Below are 23,659 nucleotides of genomic sequence, written 5' to 3' on the forward strand. Positions count from 1 at the left end.
CAGACAAGGATGCCTACTCTCAACATTTCTGTTTAAAACATTCATGGAAGTTTTAGCCAGAGCCATTATGCAAGAAAAATAAGTCAAAGGGATACAAAATGGGAAGAAGGAAGTCAAATTACTCCTATTTGCATAAGACATTATTCTATATAGAGAATCCAAAAGACTCCACTAAAAGACTATTGGACCTCATAGAAAAATTTGGTAAAGTAGCAGGATATAAAGTCAATTCAGAAAAATCAACAGCCTTTGAATACACAAAGCCATGGCTGAGAAAGAACTTTTAAGATCAATTCCATTCATAATAGCTGCAAAAAAATCATACCTTGGAATAAATTTAACCAAGGATGTCAAGGATCTCTATGAGAATTACAAATTATTAAAGAAATAGAAGATACCAAAAATGGAAAAATCTGCAATGTTCATGGATTAGAAGAATCACCAAAATGTCCATTCTTCCAAAGACAATTTACAGCTTCAATGCAATTCCTATCAAATACCAAGGATAAAAAATGATGCTGAACTTCATATGGAAACACTGGAGACCTCAAATAGCTAAAGCAATATTATACAAAGAAAGCTGACGGCATCACAATACCAGATCAAGACATACTACAAGGCAGTTGTAAGCAAAATAGCCTGGTTCTGGTACAAAAACAGATGGATAGACCAATGGAACAGAGTAGAATTGCCAGAATTCATTTCAAGCATCTACAACCAACTTATATTTGACCCAGGATCTAAAACCAATCCCTGGAGCAAGGACAATCTCTCCAACAAATGGTGTTAGGAAAATTGGATTTCCATATTCAGAAGTATGAAGCAGGACCCCTACTTTACATCTTAACCATGCACTCATCATAGATTAAGGACTTAAATCTGTGACCTGATACCATCAAATTATTAGAGAACATTGGGGAAATCCTATAACACTTTGGAACAGGCAAACAATTCTTGGAAAAGACCCCAGAGGCACAAGCAATCATAGCTAAATTAACAAATTGGATTATATTAAATTGAGAAGTTGTGCAGTGCAAAAGAAACATTCAGCTATTTGAAGAGGCAAATGACTGCATGGGAGAAATTATTTGCAAACTATACAATCTATAAAGGTTTAATAACCAGAATATATAGAAAGATCAAGAAGCTCCACAACAGAGCAAACAACCTAATGAAGAAATGGGCAAAGGACCTAGACATTTTTCAAAAGAGGAAATCCAAATGGCCAACAGACACAGAAAAAAAGGCTCAGGATCACTAGCCACCAGAGAAATGCAAATCAAAACCACAATGAGGTTTCACCTCACCCCAGTAAGAATGGCTTCCATACAGAAATCAACAAATGCTGGGAAGGATGTGAGGATAAAGGTACCCTAACCTACTGTTGGTGAGAATGTAAACTGATAAAACCACTGTGGAGGACAGTATGGAGATAGCTCAGAAATCTGAATATAGATGTACCATATGTCCCAGCCATCCGTTCCTGGGGATTTACCCAAGGGAAATGAAAACAGCACATGAGTTATCTGCACCCCCCCCCCATATTTATTGCAGCTCAGTTTACACTAGCTAAGTCATGGAAGCAACTCAAATGCCCATCAACTGAAGACTGGATAAAAAAATTATGGGATATGTACACCATGGAATACTACACAGTGGTTATAAAAATGAAATCTGATCATTTGCAACAAAATGAATGAATGTGGAAAACATCATACTTACTGAAATAAGCCAGTTCCAAAGGGATAACTCCATATGTGCTCCCTGATCTGTGATAACTAATAGAACACCTAAAAAGAAATCTGTAGAAGAGAGGCAATGACTAACAGTCCTTGTCTTGATTGTTGAGGAACGGAGTTTTTTTTTTTTTTTTTTAAATACTATTTGTCAAACTCTTAACAGAGTTTAACATATGTGTATATAGTCAATTGAAAATAGATCTCAGTAAAAAGAGTAGGAATAAGAGGAGGAGGAAGAGGGGTGGGAGTATGGGCATGAGGGCGGGCATAGTGGGAAGAATCACCATGTTTCTAAAGTTGTAATTATGAAGCATGTGGAGTTTCTAACTCTAAACCTGTATAGTTCTGCATACTTTCCTATGGACTTACTTACAGTTTAAATACTTGCCATGGGACCTCAAATACCATTAAACTGTTGGTAAATATATCATCTTCAGTGTTAAGTTGATCATATGGATAGGATTAAGGGTCTGGTAATAGAATTAAAAAGGAATGGATGTTCCAACATGATTAGCAGTTCACACAGCAGACTCAGAATCTGAGTAGATTATGATAGACAATCCCTTTAAGTAGCACTCTGACCTCAAAAATCAGCCCTTTAAGTCTTCCTGGTCTGTCTGAAAAGTCCATGAGAGCATTTCAGGCATGGAAAGCCAGACACTGTGCAAAAAATGTCTGACAAGAAGGACCTTGGTGGGCAAGACCTCAGTGGAAAGAAGTAGTCATCAAAGAAGGAGGTACTTTTCTCTGAAGGCAAGAGAGGACTTCCATTTTACTTATGGCCTTGTCTAAATACCGATGGAGTTTGTGGATTCAAAAAGCTTCCATAGCCTAGGGAGCTCATGTCAAGAGCCTCGGGTGGTCATTGACATTACACATAAGAGTTACAACTGTTAAATTAACAAAGGAGTCGCTGTGCACTAACTTCTCATGCAGTACCTCTAAGATTTGTATTATAATTATGTCTAGGTGCTCACAAAAAGATGTATCATTCTTCAGTGCTTCTTTAAAGTTAATCAAGTTTCTAAAAAAATGAAGTGAAATTAACTTCAAGATGAAAGGACTTTGAACAGTCCTTGTCTCAACTGTTGAGGAACAGTTTTTTGGTGCAAACTGTGGAACTCTTAACTTAGTAAAGAGCTGGTCTTCTGTGTATAAAGTTAATTGAAAATGGACCTTAGTGGAAAATGGGACTGGGAATGGGTCAGGGAGCAGGAGGTGGGATGAGAGAGTGGGTGGGAGGGTGGGTATGGTGGGAACAATCACTATATTCCTAAAGCCGTACTTATGAAATGCATGAAGTTTGTATTCCCTAAATGAAAGTCTTTGGGAAAAAAAGAAATCATTGATGGGATTGGTGCTGTAGCATAATGTTGCCACTTGGCATTTCAAGTTCCAGCTGCTCCACTTCCAATCCAGTTCCACAATGCACCTGGGCAAGTCAGAGAATGCTCAAGTATTTAGGTCCTTGCACCCTTGTGGGAGACACACAAGAATCTCCTGTCAGGATGGCCCAAGTGCTTGGGCCCTGCACCCACATGGGAGACCAAGAGAAGCACCTGGCTCCTGGCTTCAAATCAGCGCGATGTGCCAGCCACAGCGCGCTGGCCACGGCGGCCATTGGAGGGTGAACCAATGGCAAAAAGGAAGGCCTTTCTCTCTGTCTCTCACTGTCCACTCTGCCTGTCAAAAAAATAATAAAAATTAAAATTAAAAAAAGAATCTCCTGTCATCAGATAGGCCTAGCCCCAATCACTGCAGTCATTTGGGGAGGGCACCAACAGATGGAAGATCTTCTCTTTGTCTCTGAATCAATCAATCAATCTCTTTCAAATAAAGCTTTACAAAGAAAAATCAGAGTGGGTGTTGTGGCATAGCAAGTTAGGCTTCTGCTGCTCACCTGACATCAGAATGGCAGACCAAGTCCCAGATGCTCTTTCCAAGCCAACTCCATGTTAACATCCCTGGGAGGCAGCAGACCATGGTTCAAGGACTTGAGTCCCTGGCTCCCACCTGGGAGATCCCCATGGAATTCCTGATTTCTGGATTCTACCTGTCCAGCGCTGGTTGAACTTGTGGGTTGAAGACTTCCCTCATTTCCTCCCTTACTCTCTCTCCCCCTCCCCGCCTCCCTGTCCCTCCCTTTATACCCACCCCCCCCCCCCCCGTGTGTGTGTGTGTTCCTTTGTCTCTGTCATGGTCCCTTTTAAATTAATAAATCTTTAAAAAATAATCAGTGGAAGCAGACAATGTGGGATGTTGTTCTTGGTATCATGATGTGATACTATGGATCCTTTTGTGTCAAAATATTTTAATCCATTTTCTTCATCCCCCTCTCCTTTTGCAGTACATAGCTAGTTCATGAAGAGGGTAATCTGCTAAGAGCAAAGTGAGTTGTTTTTCTCCTGTCCATCCCAGAGCCATGAGGAGACTGAAGCAAGAGAGAGATGAGGTGCCGGTGGGCCCGGAATCTTGGAGGATGGCTCTCCACAATTCAGAATGGCTTAAACATGTCATGCAATATTCTACACCTTCTGCTTCTATCCCCAACCTTTACTTCCCTCTGCTCAAGTCAACCAGAGACAGCATGAGGACCCTGCTAAAATGTCTCCATCCACAGATCTCCTTGGTACTATCCCAAACCATGCAAACAGAAGCTTCTCAGGCCCATCCACCATGAGTAGACTCTCTGGGAGACAGATCTGTGTTGCTGCCTTGGCATGCCCTCCACAGCTCATTCTGAGATTTTACAAGGAGGTGACTTCAAGCTGGACAGACCTCCAGGGAATAAGAAAGACAAGTTTCCCAATTTCCCTGCACATGAGAAGTGGGGTGCAATATTGGGTCAGTGATAATGGCTTGGTGGACACAACTGCTCTCATGATCCCCACCGTTGGCCTCTTCCTCAGGTGAGGAGAGACTGGAGGGAAATCTGAGAATGTGGGCTACCTGCTACACCATTTAAATAAACACATATACATGAATCAACATGCAAAAGTAACAAGTGTAGTTTATATACATTTTGTGAGGATGCCTGTAGCAGATGCCTTGTTTTCCTTTTCAGTTTGAGAAGGTTTCACATTGCTCACTTGATTAGGCCATGCTCAAGTTCAAATCTGCCTCCTATTCAGAGTCAGGAAGCACTTCTCTGTCCCCTGCATTGAGCTTCTCCAGAGACTGAAGAGGGAAGATAGTAAAAAACAAAATATAGGCCTCAGAGTACGAAGGTGTAAGAACAAGCTATAATTTTATTTCCTCGTGCATATTCCAGTTCATACCACCCCTTCCAGAAAGAGGCTCAGAAATAGTAGGCACAATCTAGACTCTGTAAACTCAATACACAGACTTGAGAACCTGACGGGATTATCAGATGGTGCATACTAAGGACAGCATAACAAGGCAGACCACAAATGCAGGCTGGGAGGCTGAATGCATCCCATCAGGTATGTGTATGACACAGTCCTTATTGCTACATTTTCTGCAGTCTGGGACAGACAATGACCCAAGTTTACAAACAATGTGTCTTGGGGCCAGTGCTGTGGAATAGTAAGTAAAGGCAAACCCTGCAGTGCCAGTATCCCATAGGGGCACTGGTTTGAGCCCTAGCTGCTCCTCTTCTGATCCAGCTCTCTGCTATGGCCTGAAAGCAGTAGAAGATGGCCCAAGTCCTTGGGCCCCTGCACCCACATGGGAGACCTGCAAGAAGCTCCTGACTCCTGGCTCCAGATTGGCCCAGCTCCAGCCATTGCAGCCAACTAGAGAGTGGACCAGCAGATGTAAGAGCTCGCTCTCTCTCTCTACCTCTCTTCTCTCTGTGTAACTTTTTCAAGTAAATAAATATTTAAAGAAGTCTCTCATTTGTACATGTTTTTGAAAGGACAGAGATGTCCCTGGCACTACAGATGCTGTGGTTAATAAAACAGGGTTCCTGTTTTGCATGAGCTTAGACTAGTGGTGAGTAACTTTAGAGATGTACATTTTTTGTTAGCATTGAAAAGCAAAGTAACAGGGAAAGAAGACAGGGAGAGAGCTTGAAAGACAGACAGATATCTTCTATCCCCTGGTTCATTGTCCAAATGGCCACCGCAGCAGTGGTTGGGCCGAGCCGCAGCCAGGACATGGAGCTCCATCTGGGTCTCCTACATGGGAGGCATGCACCCAAGGAATGGGACAATTTTCTGCTTTCTTGCCAGGCATTATCCAAGGGAGCTAGATAAGAAGTGGGGTTACAGGTACTAACATTCATGACCTTATGGGTGCTGACTTTGCAAGCAGCTGCTCAGACTGCTGCTCCACAACACAGCACCCTAGTTATGATTGTGTTAAATGCTTGATAGAGCAAGTGAATTCTAATCCATTAAGTCGGGAGTGCTGAGACATGTCTACATAGTCAGAGGTGGAATGAGGTAAAGGGGACCAGGGCATTGTTTTAGGAGAACAAAAATGAGAACTCAAGGGCAGGAAGGTAATGGATCAAAGCCAGAAGAAGGCAAGCAGGGAGAAGGAAATACTCATGTTTGGAAGCACCGGATGACAGGATGTTTGTCTAATGACAAGTGTGCTCACAGGAGGTTAGGCGCATGCATCTCACTGAGGCCCACTGCAAGGTCCTGCATCTACTTGCAGAAGAAGCTAGAGCACAGCTTCTCTTTCCTGTAAGGGCAGGAATAGAGTTTGCAACTGGCAGACAAGAAAGCAAAAGTGACGGGGTGGGCAGGGTCGTACAGCTAAGCTCCAATCAGATCACAAAGACTAGAAAGGATGGCTTCAGGTGCCTGGGCCCAGCCCTGTCCCATCTTCCTTAGACCCATCTGCTTTGGTCCAGGGACCAATGGGAGAGTATGAATGGAAGCAGCTCTGCTTTGCTGAGCTTGATGCCCAGAGATGACCCACCAGGCTTACGCCGGGTGTCCGAGCCATACCTTGGGGAGCCTTGGAGTGGTATCCAAGAGCCCCTGCAGCCGTGGGGAGATCTCCACTGCCATGGGCCCCAGGAATTGTGCCCATGACACATCAGAGTACAGGACCTTGGAAATATTTCTTGGTAGTACATGAACAAATCCTGTCACTGTGCCTTGGGCCAACTCTTATTAAGGCCTTGTGTAGCCCTTTAACCCTGTGGGGAATGCCAAGGATCCCTCAGCACCTCAGGGATTCCAGCACGGAGGCAGCACTGAGGAGAGCAGGGAGTGAAATGTGCACTGAGTTTGCAGCAGGTTCATGTTGGCACCATCAAGATGAGGACGGAGCAGCTGCCACCAAGCCAAGGGTGGTGGCAGGGATGCAGCAGAGGAGTTTAGCACAGCTTCCCGCCACTCAGCTGCCAAAGGCTGCTGGCCAGAAAGCAGCGGCAGCTGTGCTGGAAGTGGTGTGGTGGAATCACTGTTCTCCACCCTGCACTGGGGCTCGGCCATGGCGATGTCCTCTGCTGCCTTGAGCAGCATGGAGGAGGAAAAGGACAGGATGGAGCACTAGCACTTCTGGAAGATCACGAATGCTCTCAGCCACTATGGCCCCAGAATGTAAGAGCTGGCACATTGAATAGAAAGAGAATTTTGATCACTTCCAGTTAATCAGCAGAAACTGCTTCCTCAATATCTTAACTTGGACAAGATCTCAAACTACACTGATCCTAATCAAGACATGCTACTGACCATTGTGAACGACTTTATAAATATGTTTGGAAATAAAGGATATGGAGAATACGGAAAGAATGGAAAGATTTCGCCAGCATCTACACTTCACATGAAAGTTAAAATCCATACTGAGACACTTTGTGAGACTGTAGTGAAACTGGCGAAGCAGGATGGGATTCCTGCTGCCAGCCAATCATTATAAAAATGTTTTTTAAATTTTCCAAGATATGGGATCCTTCAAAAACAAATATTCTGGTACATGGTGCTAGACTAGAAAGATTGGTCTGGAAAAATATCTCTGCTAGGTTGTGAGTGTCAAGGAAAGGAATGGACACTTTTGTGCTTTTCTTTGAGGTTTATACTAGAAAGATGCTCTGAAATTAATAAACTTTATCCCTTGCCCTTAGTTCCCTCAAATGTTCTATGAAGAAAGTACATAATCTGCATGCATCTAGACTGTTCATCATTTTTCCAGACAAAAGTTTCAGAAAAGATCTGCAATGTCACAGCGGGTGTGCATGTGGGAGGGACAGAGGCCCCTGAAACTGGCACCTGAGCCACCTCCCAAAGGCATTGAAACAAGTGTGGTATGTGAAAGACACCCAGGACTAGAGCATATTCACATAGAGGTGGAGGCAGAGGTCCTATGAAGGAAAGATCAAACATTGCTGCAGAAACCTTCGTGTGTGCCCATTTCCCAATCTGGATATGCAGGAGAGTCATTCATCAAGTTCTAGAACACTATCCAGAATATTCTGACGTCAATTATCTAAGACAGTGAAGGAAGGAGTGTGACCTCTTGATTACAGACTGCTCTGTCCTTTTGCTCTATTCAAGCCTCACCAGGAAGGGCCATTTTCTTTGCACGCTGTAGCTGTTCAGATGTTAAGCCAAACCAGAAATACCCATGTAGACACAGAAAGAATGAGGTTAGGCCAAAGGTATGGGCACTTGGTGGCCCAATCCAGTCATTATGTAAAATTAACTGTCATACTATGACCACACAGAAAATAAAAAATAAAAACAAGATTAAGGCAGGGTTTCTGCATCCATAGCCATAATCCTTGATATGCGTAGTCAGGCATGAAGAAGGGGGCTGGAAAGGGAGAAGAGGTAAAAAAGGAGCCAAGTGAAGGGGTATACTAGGGGTCAGGAAAATGATGAGACTGAAAAGGCAAATGACCAAAGAGAAAAGAGTTCCTGAGGGGTGAGCAGAAGGAGTAAAACTCTAGGGTGAGAGCTGTATCTGAAGCCTGAGCCCCCAAGCTTACCTCAATCCCTCCTCCCTCACCCCATGACGACCAAAAATATCACTGGGCCAACCAGGGCCCATTTCCCAAAATACAGGAAGAAGGTATCAGAGTAGACATGGGCAGCCATCTCCAAACAACTCTCTCACTTGCATAAAAGGTTCATCCAAAGGCAGCTCCTCAGGACCCACAGCAGTGAAATGGGGGCTCCTGCCTGTCCTCATTTCTGGGTGTCTTTGGAATTCAGTTTAGTATAGTAAACCACAGCCAAGTAATGAAGGCCAACACATGTGTGTGTGTGTCTCTTTAGGGACACATACTCACCATGGATGGCCCTGCATTTGTTGACTGATGCTTCATAGACTCATTTGTGTGATGAACAACCTCACTCATCCAGTCAAGTGATGGGTTCAGGAAGTGCATGCACCAACATCGAAACTTGGTTAACAATCTTGCAAGATTTCCAGCTTGGTAGGTCAGCATACCTGGGGTGGTTAAAGCCAACTATTGATTTCCTAGCATGGAGATCCCTCCCCTGCTTCCTCACAGGCTGAAACACTTGGGTTACAAGATGTCCTGCATTCTCTTCACCTGTTCTTGCCACTAAACTCCTGTTTATCTTGTTTGCCTAAAAGCTTTCAGGTGCTTGTAACCTAGCAGTCTTACTTTAAAACATAAATCAAGTTTTATTTCAGAATCAGGCTAAAGCCAGGAGCTCAAAACTCCTTCTGTGTCCTACAAATTGTAGCAAATACCAAGTATTTGAACCATCAAATGCTGCATCCTGGTTGCACAGCAGTGAGCTGAATTGAGAGCAGAGCAAACGGAGTGTTCACATCTCAAATATTCAAGAGAGTCAGGTCCTGGCCAGGCCATAGTTTGGAACCAGGTGGACATCTCCCACTTTTGTGGCAGGGACCCAGGTTCTTCAGCCATCACATGCTGCTGTCTGTGAGCTACATCAGCATGAAAAGCAATCTGTAGCCCTAGCTGTGACTAGAACCCAATGCCCTCAGCTACAGGGAGGTGCTTGGTGTCATGAAATTGGCTTTGAGCCCTTCCCAGAAGAGCAGACCCAGGTGGGAATTTCTGCTAAGGGAAAAGATCTATCACTTCAACCCAATTCACCTGGCTTCTGCTCAGAAGAAATACAGTGAAAAGGGATTGCAAGCCCTTCTTGCATGTCCGCCTGACCTTCCAAGCAAAGCAATGCAGAGCCTTCTTGCCAAAACTGTTAGCCTAAGCTACACAGTGGAGACAAAGCCAAACATGGACAGGAGTGCACCTTAAATGAATCATGAGTATCTGACTATGCAGTCAATACAAACCAAACTGAAAACAATGTTGCTCCCTCATGTATCTCTCCTATTAATTTGGCTTTGTTGTAAAGAACTCTCAGAGAAGCATCTTATTCCTTTGGTCAAGAGGTCCCCAACATACACAGCTGTATGGTAAAATCACCAGTGTGAGAATATGCTTTCTCATAGGATTAATAAGGATGGGAAGCTAGAAATCCCGGGAGATATGTTGGTGCTTTTCACAACTATGACTAGCCCCTGCGTGGATCATGCAAGTCAGATCAAGGTTGTGTTGTTTATGTGACTTTGATATCCCCAAGGTTTTCCAGACCTCACACATCTCATGTAACCAGATGCATTGATAACTGTTCGTCATCATCTACCAGGCTGCGAGGGTCAACTAACTTACTTAAGTGACATTCTCATGGGCCTCCGTCAACAGTCCCCAGTTAATCACCCCATGAATCCACTTGGTGTTTGTGACTGAATGCTTAGCATCTGACATCAGCCCTTTATATTATCTGCAGCGTACAATCAATGTGTGGGAAAGTATTAATTGTATACACGTCTCCTATCCCTTGGTTGAGAGGTATCACAAAAGTCACCCAGGAAACTATTCTACAAAAAAAAAAAAAAAACCTGATAGGGTTTAAATAGCACTGTGGTTTCAGTGTCCATTAAAAGTTCATGGTTTGGGCCGGCGCTGCGGCTTAATAGCCTAATCCTCCACCTGCGGCACCGGCACACCAGGTTCTAGTCCCAGTCAGGGCACCGGATTCTGTCCCAGTTGCTCCTCTTCCAGTCCAGCTCTCTGCTGTGGCCCAGGAAGGCAGTGGAGGATAGCCCAGGTCCTTGGGCCCTGCACCCGCATGGGAGACCAGGAGGAAGCACCTGGCTCCTGGCTTCGGATCAGCGTGCTGTGCCAGCTGCAGTGGCCATTGGAGGGTGAACCAACAGCAAAAGGAAGACCTTTCTCTCTGTCTCTCTCTCTCACTGTCCACTCTGCCTGTCCAAAAAAAAAAAAAAAAAAAAGAGTTGCCAACTTACACAACTTACACTGTCTTGAAAACAGCTGAAATGGTGGACTTACATTCTGGGAAAAAGAAAAAAAGTTCATGGTTTGGAACTTTAATTATTCAATGGGACAGTTTTTGGACATGGCACCTAATAGGAAGTGTGTCAGTTATAGAACTGGAGCCTAGATAAATGAATTAAGGTCTTTTCCCCAAGAGGGAACTCTTGTTCTTACATAACTAAATTTGCAAGTGTGAGCCAGGCATGACGAGCCTGCTTCACACCAGCAGAAGCCAATTCATCCAGAATTCGTTAAAGATATTTGAGAAGCATCACCAGCAACAGCAGACACGCAACTGTTGTGTTGGTTATTTGCTCGAGTGGTACTATATTTATTTCCTGTGTGCTCTATTCAAAATTTCTCTTTTTTAAAAGATTTATTTATTTATTTGAAATTCAGAGTTACATGGGGGGGGGAGAGAGAGATAGAGAGAGGTCTTCCAACCACTGGTTCACTCCCCAATTGGCCGCAATGGCTAGAACTGCACCGATCCAAAGCCAGGAGCCAGGAGCTTCTTCCTGGTCTCCCACATGGGTGCAAGGGCCCAAGGACTTGGGCCATCTTCTACTGCTTTCAGGCCATAGCAGAGAGCTGGATTGGAAGTGGAGCAGCCAGATCTTGAATTGGTGCCCTTAAGGGATGTCGGTGCTTCAGGCCAGGACATTAGCCCACTGCGTCACTGTGCTGGCCCCTCCAAAATCTCTTTACACTCTGTTGATTGAACCAGTTGTAGAAGTGTCTCATTTTAATTAAATTTGAGCTTAGAAAACTAATTTGATGACAATGCAATTTCTGTCTGCCAAGTATATTTTCATAAATTTCTTAGAAAGATAAGCTTAAATTCTCTCCTCTGTTTCAAACATAATATTCTTATTTGACTTTAATGTCAACCACTGCTATAGCACCAGTGTCCAAATCATATTCATAAACAAGGAAAACAGAAAGATGCTGAAATGATGGGCTTGTTGTGATGTAATCTGCTTTAAAAAGCATTCTTGGCCGGCGCCATGGCTCAATAGGCTAATCCTCCGCCTGCGGCACTGGCACACCTGGTTCTAATCCTGGTCAGAGTGCTGGATTCTGTCCCGGTTGCTCCTCTTCCAGGCCAGCTCTATACTGTGGTCCGGGAGTGCAGAGGAGGATGGCCCAAGTCCTTGGGCCCTGCACCCACATGGGAGACCAGGAGAAGCACCTGGCTCCTGGCTTTGGATCAGCGCAGCGGCCATTGGAGGGTGAACCAACAGCAAAGGAAGACCTTTCTCTCTGTCTCTCTCACTGTCCACTCTGCCTGTCCAAAAAAAAAAAAAAAAAAGCATTCTTAAAATCAAGCCTATTCCTTTGTACTTTGACAAGATTATGTTAAGAATTACTACATCTATATTCTTTTCTGGATTCAAGATGGTATTCAGAGTGCATTAAAATTTATAAATCTCAGGCACAATTTTAGAGTTTGAAAGAACCTCAGGGTTTTCTATTATCAGTTCATCAGCATCTTAGGGACAAATTACAAAGCTTCAGAGAAATGGCTGTGACTTGCTCAGGGTTCCCCAGCAGTAATGGAAGCATGGCAGGGACAAGGCTAGAACAAGGTCTTGTGGGTGTTTTGGTTTTTTTTTTAATGTATTTTTTGAGAGGCAGAGAAAACAAGCTCCTGTCTGCTAATCCAATTCCTCAAATGCCAGAAATTACCAGGTCTTGGCCAGGCTGAAACTGAGAGCCAAGAACTCCATCCAGGTCTTGCCTGTGGGAAGCAGGAACCTAACTACTTGACCCATGACCTGCTGCCTCCAAGGGTGCACATTAGCAGGAAGCTAGAATCTGAAGCTGTGCCTGGACTTGAACCCAGATGTTCCAATATGAAATATGGGCATCCCAACCACTGTGTTAACCAGTAGGCCTGTCCTGGACCAAGGCTTGCTAGTTCCAAACTCTGTTTGCTCCATCTCCAGTGTCTGGATTGCAGTCACAGCCTTCTATGCCATTGCTCTCTGCTCCAGTTTCTTCCTACCTCTGTAAATCCTTTATAAATGCTACCAGCCAGCTCTTCCATGTGTTTTCATCAAGGTATTCTCTGGTTGAGAAACCTAAAAGGATGGTGCAGATTTGCAGCATTACAAATTTTCTATATCAAGTCCAAGTTGGCTATTTTTTGTCCCTGGTTTTGAGTCCTTCTTTGCTAAAACAAGTTCCTTTACCTCTGTGAGCCTCAGGCTTCTCACCCACAGAGTGAAGATAATGATGCCTGCACCTTGGGGGTGATCTGAGGATGGAGTGAGGGGCTGTGTGGATGATGATGGAAAACTCACCTCATGCCTGCTTCCAATAGCACACACTGGCTCTGCTCATTTCTCTCTTGGGTTCCAGATAAATACAAATTGGAATTATTCATCTGAAACAAAACAAAAACAAAATGTCAAACATGTACCTGCAATGGCTTCTCCACCAAGGAAACACCCAGAAGGGGGAATCCAATGCTCCTACTTCCTCAGGAGCATCTGGGACATTTCCCATTTCTACATATCCAGAGATCCCTAGTATCTCTTTCAGTAGCATTCATGGTTCAGGGCATCATATGGCTCATGTGCAAATGTAAAACAGTGCTTCTTGGAATCATTTGTCATCCCTAAGTTATATGCCAACCAGCCCTGTTACAATGAATCTTTGTTGAAGAAGGCAAGCAGATAATGGTTCCTATGCTCAAATTTTGTGACATTCATACCCAAAATGTTGAGAGGAACCATCACCAGGAAAATTCAATGGCTGTCAGCTGTGTCAACTGGGGTGAGGTCTTTCACTTCCCTGCCCCTAAGTTCTCTCACATGTTCTATGAAGGGAGGGGGTGCCCTCTTGATCAGACTGTTCAGTCCTGTTGCTCTATTCAAGGTTCACCAGGAAGAGCAATTTCCTTTACAAACTGTAGCTGTTCAGATGTTAAATCTACCCAGAAATTCCCATATAGACACATTGAGAATGAGGCTGGGCCAAATGTATGGGCGCTTGGTGGTTCAGGCCAGTTATACAAAATTAATGTTCATACTATGAGCACACAGAAAATAAAACTCCAAGATTAAGGCAGGATTTTGGCATTCATAGCCATAACCCTAGATAAGCAAAGACAGGCAGGAGGAGGAAGAAGGGTTAGGAAGGGGAGAACAGGTTCACAAGGGAGCCTAGGGAAGGATTTTACTAGGGAGCAGGAAAATGATGAGGCTGGAAAGGTGAATAGCCAAAGACAAACAGTCCCATAGGGTCAAGCAGAATGTGTAAAACTCTAGAGTAAGAGAGCAGTTTCCTAAAGCCTGAGCCCTTGTGGTTCAGGCTATCCAGCAGCTCATGTGCAAATGTGACACACACCCTTTCTTGGGATCATTTTTCCTCCCAGTGTATATGCCAACTGACTCTGGTGTGATGAACTTTTGGTGAAGGAGGAAAGAAGACAATGGTTCACATTTTATAAGATGAGAAACAAAATGTTGTGAGGATCTGACCATCTAGAGAACACCATGCCTGCCTGCCAGCTGTGTCACTTGTGGCCATGGCTTTCACCACCCTGACCTGTAGTTCCCTCAAATGTTGCATGAAACAGGTACATGATCTGGATTCACCTTGACTGTTCATTGTTCCAGAGAAAAAGTTTCAGAAGAAGCTTGTAATGACACATTGTTCTGCATGAGGAAGGGATTCAGGCTGGCCATTGGGAACCCCTGAAATTGGCACTCTAGCTACCCCCCAAAGCATTTTAAAAAAGTGTGATGTATGAAGAACCCCAGGACCAGTGCACATTCATGCATAGTGGCCATGTGTTTATTGTTAGAAGGAAAGTTGGAGAATCCAGATGACTGCGCACAAAAACAAAAGATCAAGGTAACTCTGGGAAATACCTGTTGCTCTGAAGGTGTTTCCTGAATGTAGAGAGGGAACAAAGTTTAATGCCACCATGAAAACCAACTACACCACGACCCTCCTCAGCTCCTGCTCTATTTGAGAGGATGGTGAATCGAGGATGGTTTTATAGTTGTCCATACTTTCCTTTTATTTCTTATTACAATTAAAAGAGAAATACATAAACATAATTAGAAATAAGCATGTTCGTGCACAGAAGTTATAATAATGTTATTTTTGACCAAGAAAAAAAAAAGGGTTGGACTGAGGCGTATAGGAACATTGTCTTTGTGTGCTATTGCAGGTGGCATCAACTCAGGCTAAGTGGCTATGTATTTTAGAATGTTATACATAATATACATTTGAGATTTTTTACATATTTGGAGCATGCATCCTTACTGGTGCATTAACTAACAGGCCCAATTCAAACCCCATATTGTCTTCTTGACCCAGTAATTTTCCTCAATAATGTTCTTCTTTGTCTCCTATATTAATCTTGCCAAGGTAAGTATTGGTAATAAGAACAAAAGTATCCTAAACATGTACAAATAGGAAAATGAGAAGGGAATCAAAAGTGTTCACTACAAAATCCAAGGAAATGAAGAAAATGCTGTGTGGGTTGAAATGAGATAAAAATAGTCTAAGAGAGAACAAAAAGCAAATGTAAAATTTCAGAAGTAATGTCATAATTATTCCAATATAAATAGTGTCAACACTCTAATGAAAAAGCAGATATCAGAATGCTTTAAAACTAAATCCAACCGTATACCATCTACATAAAATCACTGTAGATTCAATAGAAAGGAGGTTCAAAGTGATGGACAGAAAAGGAAATGTAGAATTGTATCATAGGTAAAAAATCCAACTGGTGTGGTTATACTACCATCAGACAATTATATGAGAAACAAAAATCATTGCAGGAGACAAAAAGGACATTACATATTGATACAAATTACTGTGTTAAGAACATATAACACGGAGGGGCCAGTGCTGTGGTGTAGTGGGTTAATCTTTCCACCTGCAGCACTGGCATCCCATCTGGTGGCCGGTTCTGGTCCTGGCTGCTCCACCGCCAATCTAGCTCCTTTCTCAGGCCTGGGAAAGCACTGGAAGATGGCCCAAGTCCTTGGGCCCCTGCACCCATGTGGGAGACCTGGAGGAAGCTCCTGGCTCCTGGCTTCAGATTGGCGCAGCTCTGGCCATTGCAGCCATTTGGGGAGTGAACCAATGGAGGGAAGACCTTTCTTTCCTGATTCTCCTTCTCACTGTCTGTAACTCTGCCTCTCAAATAGAATAAATGAAATGTTTTTAAAAAGAACATACAATATGGAATAGGCATTTGGCCTATTGGTTAAGATACCAACCAGTTAGGATGCCTAAGTGCCATATGCATATACTTGGTTTCTAGTCACAGTTATGGCTACTGGTACCTGTTCTGCTAATGTGATCACAGAGAGAAGCATGTGATGGCACAGGAACCTGGGTCCTGGCCACCAATGTGGGATATAGCTATAGAGTTTCAAGCTTCTGGCTTTCGGCAAACCTGGACCTAACTGTATTGAGTATGTGGGAAGTAAACAATCACATTGCTTTGCTCCCCATCCAGCTCACTGCTGTGCAAATAGGAAGCAGAAGATATTCGTTCAAATACCTGGGGTTTTGCCACCATTTTGAAGACCCTGATTGAGTTCTGTACTCTTGGCTTTGGCCTGATTATTCCCAGGCTACTGTGCTGATTTGATGATTAAATCAGAAAGTCAAAGATATCTCTCTCTTTCCCTCCCTACCCCCCATCCATCTTTGCCTTTAAATAAGTACATCTTTTTAAAAATCACCAGAATCAAACTTGATTCTTTGACAAATGAACACATATTACAAACACTTAGATTACAAAGGAGAGACTCAGAATCTTAACTCACAAATGAAACATAGACTGTTACCAACGAATTCACATAAACAGAATTATAAAAGAAGTCTATGGAGAAGGAACTCCAAAAAACCAGATAATGAATATAGGGAAAAATTCCCTGCAAACATGAACACCATCGAAATTCTTTACAGAATAATTATTAATCATCATAGACATAGTACAAAAATGATGGTTAAGAACAATGCCATGGCATTCATGTTTTATGTGTAGTATACCAGAGTTAAAACACAAATTTAACTGGTTGTGATCTCTGAGTTTTGTGTTGTAGAAGCAATCAAACCTTCCTACCATGGAGGATAGAACAGAAAAAGAGGTGTTGGTAGGAGAGGGGCTACATCTTGGCCTCCCAGTGCAACCTGTAGTTCTCAGCACAGAGAAGCTATTGTAGAATTGGTCAGCTGCAGCCACCACACTCAATCAGCAACTGAAAAAAGAATCTTATGAATAGGAAAGATATGCCCATTTCTCATTTACTATTATGAAGTTAAATACTTCTCTAACTCCAGTTTCAATAACTGAAGATAAACATCAGTTGCCAAAAGTGGGCAATTCTGTAGTCAGATGTTCCTATGTGTTTCTTTGTGCTTATTGTTGCTGGTGCTGCAGTTGGATATCTATGGCCTTCTCATCTCACATCAGTCAGCAGATCAACTATAGCATTGTAAGGGTAGCAGGGGGGTGCTCCTTGAGTAACTATCTTGTGAGAATGCAGTAAGTGAAATACCAGCAGAAAGATAGGAAAATTACGGGTTCTGGGATATAGAAGTGTCCTTTTTTCTTAAATAACTACAAGATACCAGGTTCTGGTGTCGGAGCAGACCACCACATTTTCTTTTTTCTTTTCTTTTTTTTTTTTTTTTTTTTTTGACAGGCAGAGTGGACAGTGAGAGAGAGAGACAGAGAGAGAAAGGTCTTCCTTTGCCGTTGGTTCACCCTCCAATGGCCGCCGCTGCAGCCGGCGCACCGCGCTGATCCGATGGCAGGAGCCAGGATCCAGGTGCTTTTCCTGGTCTCCCATGGGGTGCAGGGCCCAAGCACCTGGGCCATCCTCCACTGCACTCCCTGGCCATAGCAGAGAGCTGGCCTGGAAGAGGGGCAACCGGGACAGAATCCGGCGCCCCAACCGGGACTAGAACCCGGTGTGCCGGCGCCGCAAGGTGGAGGATTAGCCTATTGAGCCACGGCGCCGGCCTTTTTTTTTTTTTTTTTTTGACAGAGTGGACAGTGAGAGAGAGAGAGACAGAGAGAAAGGTCTTCCTTTTGCTGTTGGTTCACCCTCCAATGGCCACTGCGGCCGGCATGCTGTGCTGATCCGAAGGCAGGAGCCAGGTGCTTATCTTGGTCTCCCATGGGGTGCAGGGCCCAAGGACTTGGGCCATCCTCCACTGCACTCCCGGGCCACAGCGGAGAGCTGGCCTGGAAGAGGGGCAACTGGGACAGAATTCGGCGCCCCAACTGGGACTAGAACCCGGTGTGCCGGTGCCGCAAGGTGGAGGATTAGCCTAGTGAGCCACGGCACCGGCCAGACCACCACATTTTCAACCTGTCAGCAACAGTTTCCAACTATGGCATTTCTATAGTGATCAGTGAGGTAACATCTTTCAACTCTTTCTACTCAGAAAGATGGCATTCTCAGCTCATCAGAGACCAGGACCACTTTCTTGATGTATAGAATGTTCTAGGTATTGGAAGCCAGATCAGACCTCAATAGAGAGATAACCTGGTCAGAGACAATGACCACTTCCTGAAATGTATGTAAGGAAGCCATTTCTCAATTCACCAGAAACCAGACCCCTGAAGAAAACATATGCAAACATGAAACAAAACAACAAAGCAGGCCCCAACATAGGCGACTGATCAATCAACAGGCAATTGCTAAATAAGCTGTGTTGTCCACAACCTTACTGGAACACTCCCTTGGATCCCCTCCTCAGTGAAACTTTACTTCTCCTTTTTCTCACACTCATTATCCAACCTGAAATAAAAAACTGACTCAAACTCCTGCAACAATTTGATTCTGTAATTCTTAATTGTGATTTCAAATAAATTATTTTCCTAAGACATGCTGACAAATATGGAAACAATTATGGTTGAAATAATTTGTCAAAATTGCTGAGGGCTGTTCAGAGAAGAAACAGCCAAGTAATGTTTAAGACATAGGGTTCTAGGCTGGCACTGCGGCTCGTTTGGCTAATCCTCCGCCTGCAGTGCTGGCACCCCGGGGTTCTAGTACCAGAGGGGCCATTGGATTCTGTCCCAGTTGCTCCTCTTCCAGGCCAGCTCTCTGCTGTGGCCCGGGAAGGCAGTGGAAGATGGCCCAAGTGCTTGGGCCCTGCACCCGCATGGGAGACCAGGACGAAGCACCTGGCTCCTGGCTTCAGATAGGTGTAGTGGCCATTTGGGGAGTGAACCAATGGAAGGAAGACCTTTTTCTCTGTCTCTCTGTCTCTCTGTCTCTCTCTCTCACTGTCTAACTCTGCCTGTCAAAAAAAAAATCATCAAAAAACAAAAAAAAAAAAACATAGGGTTCTGTTGTAAGAGTGACCATATCACTTACCAAGAACCCCAGTATTGAAGACTATCACAACAGGCTAAATATACCAACAGATATATTTGAGGAAGCCATGAACATTCACTCTATAGTGCAGTCATGGAGCAGCATTTGATAGCAGACTAATACATTTGTGAATCTGTAATTTCTAGAGGAATAAGGACCCTCATGTGATATCTTTTTTTTTTTTTTGACAGGAAGAGTGGACAGTAAGAGAGGGAGACAGAGAGAAAGGTCTTCCTTTTGCCGTTGGTTCACCCTCCAATGGCCGCCGTGGCCGCTGCGGCCAGCGCACTGTGGCCGGCGCACCTGGCTGATCTGATGGCAGGAGCCAGGTACTTATCCTGGTCTCCCATGGGGTGCAAGGCCCAAGCACTTGGGCCATCCTCCACTGCACTCCCTGGCCACAGCAGAGAGCTGGCCTGGAAGAAGGGCAACCGGGACAGAATCCGGTGTGCCAGCGCCACAAGGCAGAGGATTAGCCTAGTGAGCCGCAGCGCCAGCTTATCTTTTTCATATTCAATAAGATACTCCAAGGTATTTTGCTTCTCCTTATCATACAGAAGCAAGATGTCAAATAGAATACATAAACTTATGTTCAGTAATTACTGTTTCAGTACTTTATCTGGCTTAGAAAGGATCTAGACTCTACTCTAGAGAGAAATAATATTAAATAAAGCTAGCCATTGTTTTCAGTAATTTCCTAGTAACTTTTTATAACATGTATGTATGAGGAGACAGAGCTACTATTATTAAGCCTATGATACTACTATTTTACTTACCAAACATTTAAATAATCACAAGCATTTGAAAGCAATTTGTTTCCTTTATTTATTTCTTGGAGGTTTAGAAATATATATCTATATATTTTTTCATACATTAAACACAACCATTCACATGCTAACCAAGACTAGGAATACAGGGTTACCACATGCTCACAGCACCTTCAATAATGGTCAGCTTGTAGCCTACAAAAACACTCTACAAGCTCTAGTTTTTCAGAACTAAAGGAAGAAGAACCAAGTGGCTTTTACCAGGTATCATGGGATAACCATTTATGCATGCCTTGCCAGTGAGGTAACCTGCTGTCCGTGACTCAGAAATGAACAAATCATGTTTCTGATCTTTGAAACAGGATTTCTCAGGATTTCATTCACTTATGGAATAAAGCAGGAAGGCCACACAGCCGTCTCAACACAGCAAGTGCCAGAAAAACACCATCTCTGTGCTGGGCCATGACATTAAGACAGAAGAGTTTCCAGAAACTGAGGCCAAAGAACTAATACTTAAAACCACTGGGGAAGTGACATTTCTAGGCTCATGCTCTATAAATGAAAATGCCATCCAAAGGTCTCTGACACACGACAGAGCAGAGCCACCATGCAGCAGAAGGCAGTGATGTTAGACACAGAAGCTGTACGGGTGGGCCAGGATCATTCAAGCACCAAAGAAATCTACTCAAGCTGCTCCACACTGTTGACTCCTCCACGGTTTCCACCATCGAAACCTGTAGCTTTGCTGTCACAGGAGCCATGGTCACTAAGAAAGAAGGGCTGACCATATGAAGGAGGCAGCCCCAGCAGATGGCCCTGCTGTCGAGGCTAAGCACTGCCAATGCAGAAGCCAATGCAGCATGGCCTAGCTCCCCGCAACAGTAAATTTCCATGGCATTGTTTGCTGTGCCACTGTCCTGCTACCTTGTTGCCTGCATGCAGGGGTCGAGGCTGCTTCCAGGAACATGAAGGGAAGTTCACACTGTCAAGTAAACCCATCGGCTCTACTCCAGGCTGCTTAGTGAAACAACAGTAACACACATTCATCTCCACTGCTGCCGTTCCTAACCAAAAATAGGCCTGAATTATAACAGGCATTCAAAGGAACCTGCAAAGCAATAACCTGGAGGAACAAATAGCTAGAATAGTTGGACTCCTAGAAAGCAAAGCAGACCAGAGAGAAGCATGAATTTATCACTGACCCAGGTCCAAATCACCAAGAAGCCAGACAGAGATGGAACATCACCCAGAAACTCTCCCTCCACACCCTATTTTTTACAACACATGGTTTAACTTCTATCCACAGCAATGGACTGAGATATGTTAATTCAAATTGTGATGTTTATAAAAAGCAAAGGAAACCCGAACGGAAGCTGAGCGCGGGCTGGCTCGGGCCTCCACCGGCGGGAGGGCGGCCGTTGGGGCCGTTGAGGTGGCGGCGACTCTGCGCCCAGGGCTCCAGATGGAGGCGGCCCGGGATCCCGGGCCCAGGCTCTGCTGCAAGCCTGGCGGGCGGCTGGACATGAGCCACGGCTTCGTGCACACATCCGACGGAACCAGATCGCCCGGTACCTCCCCACCCCGCGCCACCACCACCCTTGGCCTGGCCCGGCCGGCTGTCCCTGACTCCCGCTCGGCTCCCCGCAGGGACGACTACGACAAGAAGGTGAAGCAGGCGGCCAAGGAGAAGATGGCTCTACCCGCCCAGGCAACCCAGACTTGGAGGAGTCCAGTGAAAGCAGCAGTAGTGGTGGCTCTGAACTAGAGCCTTCTGGCCATCAGCTCTTCTGCTTAGAATACGAGGCGGACAGTGGCGAGGTCACATCAGTTATCGTGTATCAGGACGATGACCCAGGAAGGGTGAGCGAGGAGGTGTCTGCCCACACGCCTCTGGATCCGCCCATGCGAGAGGCTCTCAAGTTGCGTATCCAAGAGGAGATTGCAAAGCACCAGAACCGTCACTGACCAACTTGAAAGCATTCTTTGCAGGCTGGATTCACTGCCCGTGGAAGAATTCTGCCCAGGGAGCTCAGCCGTAGCCTGAGGGCACCTGCACCACTGTTTGATCTTGACACTGCCAGAGCTGCTGCATCCCCAGGGTCATTCCAAGACTCCACCTGGCCCATGTCCCCCACAACCGTTTACTGGTTGGCCTGTTGACCAGCCTCATATTCTGGAATTCTCTGAGAATTCGGTGTGGCTGACTTGGTGTTCTGGGAGCACAGGCTTGAGGGCGAACCAGGGTCCATGAAGCCTTTCGCCATCATGCTGCATTCTCAGAGGTCACATGCCTGGCTGCTTCGTGTCCCACCCAGCTCCGTGAGCGCTGTTATGTCATAGTTCCTTTCCTTCGTGTTGTGCTCACTTCACTTCCACCCGTGTTTCCCTGGACTTTTTTTTCTTTTTTTTTTTTTTTAGCTTTATTCTTTGTTTTTCCTTTTCTTCATCTCTCTGCCTCAGGTCGAATCTCTCAGTTCTCTCCCCACCCCCTCAACAGGACTGTGCACCTGCAGCTGCTCAGGACCTTGGAGGGGGGGACTGTGAGGCTCTGCCTTTCCAACAAGTTCTCCAAGTAATTCTGACGCCAGAATAAAGTGGGAGACCTTTATTTCTGAGGCCCACTCACAAGCACGTCTCCCTCCCCTCCCATGCTTTCGTGAGCTGCTTGCATGCGCCACACCACTGTCAGACAGCAGACCTAGGAAGAAGATCCTGGTGCTAAACTGCAAGGATTTCTTGCAGCAAAACCTGCCTGGAGCTGCAGAATTCCAGCTGCAAATAGCTGCGAATAGACTCCTCTGCTCAGGACAACCAATGGAGAATTATCAAAGCAAGCTTGAAACTAACTCTCCAACCGTGACTTAAAAGTCTAGACCATAAGTACAAAGGGAAACTCAACATTAACAATAATTGCCTGTTTGGAGCCCTAGTTGCAAAAAAAAGGTGGGGGGGGGACTACACAACTCTCCTTATCTGTTCCCTCTCCCTGTCCAATGTCCTGTCCCATGCTTCCTCCCTCGCTATCTCAAGGATATGCATAAGGCAGCTTCAAAAAGTTCATGGAAAGTGGAATCGAAAGACAGTCTGAATTGTCTGTGAACTTCTTGAAGCCCTCTGGTGTACGTATAACTGAGGTCCTGAAAGAGTCCCAGGGTAGCGCTGCTCTTCCCGAGGGAACATTTTTTTCTACCACAGGGTTAGGCTAAGGTCTGAAGTCCACAAGACATCGTGTGCACCAAAGTTTCCAAGGCACGTCTATCTGCGAGCAAATCGGCGTGACCTCAGTGACTTGAAGTTTACAGCTTAAGTGAGCCAGTGAGCCCTGGAACTTCCTGAAACCAAAGCCCCTTGGCCCCCTGGTTTCTCCACATCAGGGTCTCAGGATCAGGCTGGCAGTTCTATTGCAGCAGTTCTTCTCCTAAAAGACACCCAAGAGAACTGTTGGTTTGTGCCCCGCACTCCTGAAAATCATCTCCCTCCAAATGGGGCAAGGCGGCTCCTTCAGCTACGCCATTAGAACGTGGA

The 23,659-nt window shown here is 44.8% G+C and overlaps 2 pseudogenes; both read left to right on the forward strand.

Moving 5' to 3' along the window:
* Nucleotides 1-7,021: 7,021 nt before the first annotated feature.
* LOC127488922 (carnosine N-methyltransferase pseudogene) lies at nt 7,022-7,802 on the forward strand (annotated as a pseudogene).
* A 13,705-nt stretch (nt 7,803-21,507) lies between these two features.
* Nucleotides 21,508-22,943, forward strand: LOC127488923 (UPF0561 protein C2orf68 homolog; annotated as a pseudogene).
* Nucleotides 22,944-23,659: the final 716 nt, after the last annotated feature.

The sequence above is a fragment of the Oryctolagus cuniculus genome, chromosome 12 (genome assembly GCF_964237555.1).
Source record: "Oryctolagus cuniculus chromosome 12, mOryCun1.1, whole genome shotgun sequence".
Lineage (NCBI taxonomy): Eukaryota > Metazoa > Chordata > Mammalia > Lagomorpha > Leporidae > Oryctolagus > Oryctolagus cuniculus.